The sequence below is a fragment of the Balearica regulorum genome, chromosome 1 (genome assembly GCF_011004875.1).
Source record: "Balearica regulorum gibbericeps isolate bBalReg1 chromosome 1, bBalReg1.pri, whole genome shotgun sequence".
Classification (NCBI taxonomy): domain Eukaryota; kingdom Metazoa; phylum Chordata; class Aves; order Gruiformes; family Gruidae; genus Balearica; species Balearica regulorum.
In genome coordinates this window covers 83,092,473-83,097,619 of record NC_046184.1, presented here as the reverse complement: position 1 = coordinate 83,097,619, position 5,147 = coordinate 83,092,473, and positions in this window count along the sequence as shown.

The following is a 5,147-nucleotide window of genomic DNA, read 5'->3' as shown; positions in this document are numbered from 1 at the left end:
CTGCATAAAAATGAATTTATCACTTCATACTGTATACCGGATGTGGTAGAAGTCAGTAGCAACCACAGAATTGTTGTCCCATGGGACCACAGAATTAGAAGAATGTATTATGATGCACAAGTACGAACAACCTTATTTCTGGTTGCGTAAGTTGAAAGGCTTGACGTTGTGCTATAATAGAATTTAAACACTAGGTTGTAATCTCACCCCAACATTTAGAAGCAAGTGGAACAAAGCAAACATGCATCACAAGGAGCAGCATTCAGAGACCAGCCACAACCAGAAGCAGTGAACTGAGTACCCTGGTGAGGCTCGTTACACTGGAGAGAAAGGAAGGAGTACCTCCAGCAACAGGATGCTATTCTGTATGTGAAGGAGTCCTTAGAAGAGCATAGTTTGTCCTGCTAATGGCTTAAGCTAGTTGTTAGCAAAATTCCTTGGGAAAGCTGGACCAAACCCAGAAGGCAAGAAGTAGCAGTTACAGGTAGCTTGGTCAGGGGATGGGAGCAGTTTGCCTGTCGTAAGCTGTGCCTCTCCCTTGTGCTTGCTGGAAAACAGGCACCAGGCAGCTCTAGCTGTAATACCCCTCAGTCGGAAAAGTCTGTACCTTGATAACAAATGTAGCTTTGAATCCTCCTAGGTAGAAAAGCAAGTTGAACTGTGGTGTTGAACATGCTGAGCGAGTGCTCCAGTGGGTGGGTTTTATATCAAGTGGGGACCTTCATACTATGGCAGTACTAAAGTACTATGCATACTAAAGCAAAGCCTCCTTTGGGCACTTCTCACATAGTATTTTTTTTTCATTGGAAAATGCACTATGGACTTAAGTGCATGGTGCATAGTTCTTGTCTCACTGACCAGTTTCTCTGCTTTCAGAACAGTGGAACACTGCTTTCAACCAGCCCTCCGCAGGACTGAGAAAAGGCAGAGAAATTTTCTCTAGTGGGCATGATTATCTACCGGGCTGAGCCCCAGAGAGCATGTATAACAAAGACAACCTAAATGATAATATGAATGAGCTCGGGCATAGCCAGTTGCCCATGTGCTTGTTATTCTTGAAATGGAGATGAACTTACAAATACTTAGAACATTTAAGTTCCTGGGAAAATTTTCATTCCCATGCTTCAGTACCAAGCACTTCCATAGGTGGCTACAGGCTAAGCGTGGGTGGCAGGCTCGCAGCTTCTAAAGTAGGTGTATAAATTGCTTCTGAATTCCTATCTGGAATGTGCTAACTTCTTTCTCTGCACATGGTACAGACTGTCCTGGTGATTTTAGGCTATAGAGGAATCCATAAGAAACCTTTAAAGCTCTGTTAAAGATTTATTGGAGATTAGGTCAGATTCTGAGTAAAGAAAGGTGGTTCATGGTTCTTTATTTCCATTCCTGCATCTGTCAGAGTAACCTGCAAAGGGAGAAAAACAGTGTTCGCCCTTTATAATAAAGGCTCTGAAAGAGAAAAGCCATTGAAACTAGTTAACAAGATGTGAAGTAAGTCTCGCAAGCTCTGCCTTGTTACATAAGTTGCCCCATACAAATTGTCATGTCCAAAGTCCATTGCTTTAGGACGACCTACCAACAGTACTGTTGTGGAGGATGCTGTATACAGCAGGAGTGCCCCACCTGTTAGCTCAGACATCTATATCAGTGTACCCTGGGGAAGGAAAAAGATGTTTAGTCTGTTGCCTACATCCCATCGAATAAGTACAAGGAAGGTGGTTGCTGTCTATGGAGGAGGAGAGAACTTGTAGCAAGACTCCTGGGAGGCCATCCCTGTCATTAGGCCTGTGGAAGGCTGGGAAAGTGGATGACCCGCAGAGGTGATGGCAGTTCACACAGCAACAGGCATCGTACCTGAAATAGCTGGGCTGAGTGGATGAAAAATGGAGGGCACCCATTAATCCTATCTAATAAGGGCATTAAGGGGCAGGCATAAGGAAAATTAACCACATGGAGGAATGCAGTGTAAAACAGGCCAGAGAAGCTTCTTGTCAGTGAATAGTCAGCTCTTTTTTTGCTAAATTTAATAATGCCTTTCAACAAGGAAAAACATTGACTACTTTAATGTTCTCTAAAGTGGCTGTGACAAAAGGAAGAGTGACAGTACAAGGAAACCAGCTGGAACAGCAACACGCTTTGGACAAGGCCAAAGGATATGGCTGGGAATTAACTGATGTAATTTTGCAGACCGTGAAACATTCACTATGTGTTTAGTAGAATATAGCAGAATGGACTGAGCAGGCTGCAAAGAAGATTGCAGGGGTCATGGAAGATAAAGAGTGGGGTGGCAAGTGCAGCTTGGGGAAGATGAGATAGCTTTAGCAAGCAAAGCCTCCTTTGGGCACTTCTCACGTAGTATTTTTTTTTTTCATTGGAAAATGCACTATGAACTTAAGTGCATGGTGCATAGTTCTTGTCTCACTGACCAGTTTCTCTGCTTTCAGAACAGTGGAACACTGCTTTCAACCAGCCCTCCGCAGGACTGAGAAAAGGCAGAGAAATTTTCTCTAGTGGGAATGATTATCAATACTCATAGGAAAGAGAAAGTCACAGAACAAAACAAGGTTCTTGTGTCATATAAATATGAAGTATCTAGTATCAAATATTCTTTGTAACATAGAAAAAAACCCCAAAACTAGCAGTGTTAAATCATAAAAGAACTCAGCACGGACTAGCACATAACGATGTGCTATATCTGCACTTCTGAGAAGAGCCATGGTAGATACCGGCATGTTTCAGATGGCTGCTGCAGTTCACAATGTCTTCTAAATCTTCACTCTAGTCATTGGGAACGTGGCAAAAGATACCGTGATAGAAAAGCCACCAACCTTGTGCAGTCCAGGGCCCCCAGGATGTGGTGTTAGTTTGGATTGTCTTTATTTTAATTGTTTTTATTTTGCAGTCACCTTAAGTTAGGAGTCCCCTTTTGCTCTGTGTTTTGCTGGTGTAAATTCAAAGTCTTCTAAAGTTCACTGACTTACTCCAAAATTACACAGATGTAACTGAGAGCAGAATTTGGCCTTGTGTGCCCTTCCAAGGGTGCTAAGTTTGAAGAGATACAGAGTAACACTGGCTAAATGACAACTGAAGGGGAATATGAAAACCATCTGTAAATATTTAAAGGGTACAAAGATTAAAGAGGAGGCGGGTTTGTACTGTGTGTTCCAAGAAGGGTTTCAACTTAACTAACAGGGATAAAACTGAGCAAACAAAAATATGTAAGAATTAGAGAAGCAATATTTCTAAAAACTTAGAAATCAATCTCATAACGTACAGAAATTTCTCTGAGAGTGGAGAGATATCCACTGTGTAGTTTACAAAATGACAGGAGGATACAGCTCTGCCTTTGTGTTATAAAGTACTCTTAAGCTGCCTGGGAGATGGCAAGACGGGGCTTCGTGTCTGCCTTTCTGATTGCTCAGCCGAAGCGGATTGATTTCTCCCCCCTGCTCTTCCATCTTTGGGAAGCACACACATGGCCGTCTGGGTCCAGACAGACGTGGTTTGTCCCCAGTTGGCTTGAGAAGTTGATCGGCTTTAAATCTGCACGAAAGAGCATACCGTGAAGAAAAACTCTTCATTCCTTCAGGACACGCTTTCCATGAAAGACAAAACCTTTGGGGAAGAAATCCGTTAGTTAAATTAATTCAGGTTTGGATAAGAGGTCATACGCTACACAACATCGTTGGCTCTTTCCTAACGGGCATTGGTTCATTTTTAGCGGTGCCAGATATCATCAGAGCATCTTTGAGGCCTAGTGGTTTCAACAGGGGCTCAAGGCCCTTGGCCTCCATAGAGGAATGGACCCTGTACATACAAATTTAGGAGTGCCTTGAACTGGGAAGTTACTAGAGTTGAAGCTGGTTTGGTTGTCTCCCAAAAGTCTTATTTTAAGCGCTTTAAACTGAACCATAACAGCTCCTGCCCGGCATAAATTATAATCCTCCAAAATGCTCTGTACTCACTCATGCAAGTCATTTATAGTGACTGTTTCAACTTTGTTCCAAAGAACGCTTTTAAATCCCGGCAGAAATAGCATCGCTCCACAAACAGGGGCCTGCTTCCTTCCGCCACTCCTCGTGTGTGCAGTGTCCATGTTATCAGTCTTCTGCGTGCCTATTTCCGCAGCGGAAATCCTACCAGCACAAGCCAGCCAAGCCTCCTTTTTTTGAGAAATGAATCTTTCCTTGCTCACCAATAAAAGGTGGAAATTGCAGTGGGTCAGTGACATGAGCTTGGCCTCAAGCTTGACCAGCTACACAAGAGGATGTGAGCGCTTCTGTTGAGTAGTTGTTTGGAAACCGCTGCCTTACCACCAGTTGTTATCTTGGATATGTTTTTAGCCATTTCAGGCAATTCTCCCTGCCCATGGAAGTGGTTCTTTCTTTCAGGCAGTTCATAAATCACGGGCAAGTCTTGCACGCTGATGTTACTACATGCAAAATGGTACATACCACTCTTGTGTTGATAGCTAGTCCTGCTCAGCTCCGTTTTTCGGAGCCTTCCTGTTAAGAAATACAAACTGCAGATAAAAATACATTGTTGGGAGTTGCTGCATCTTTCTGAGGTTCGCTTGATTTCTAAACCTTCAAAATAATTCAGGGAAGTGCTGCCTAACCATGAGCGATATTGTGTTTTCCTTGGTGCACATGCTTTTAGTGGTGCCAGTTTCTGCTGTTTCAGTAGATGGAATTTGCTGTGCAGACCGGGCTGCTGCTCGTTCAGCTCTGCCTTTGATAATGGATGTGCTCTGGAGTCCTCAAGGTAGCAAAGTTTGCCCATAACGCATGTCCTATTTGTCGTGCGCGTGAATTGCTTGGTAGCTGACGGTTATCATGAGTCCCAACAGAGATGATAATGTGCAGGCAAAGCTAAGTGATGGATGTAGTACTCAACACAAGTAGCACGAGAACTCTGCACATCCAGCCCGTGCATGGCACACAAGTGGCCACAGCAATACAGAAGGTAAAGCTTTATGTTCTGATTACCATAGCCTTAATAGGAATTAGCTGCCTCACTCTGAAGTACCCAACACCCAGCGAATTCATACTCTCAATGTTTTAAATTATCTAGTCTTTTTAAAACACTTGTGATGATTGTGTCAAACAATTTATTCTACTAACTTGATATAGAAACCGAAGAACTCA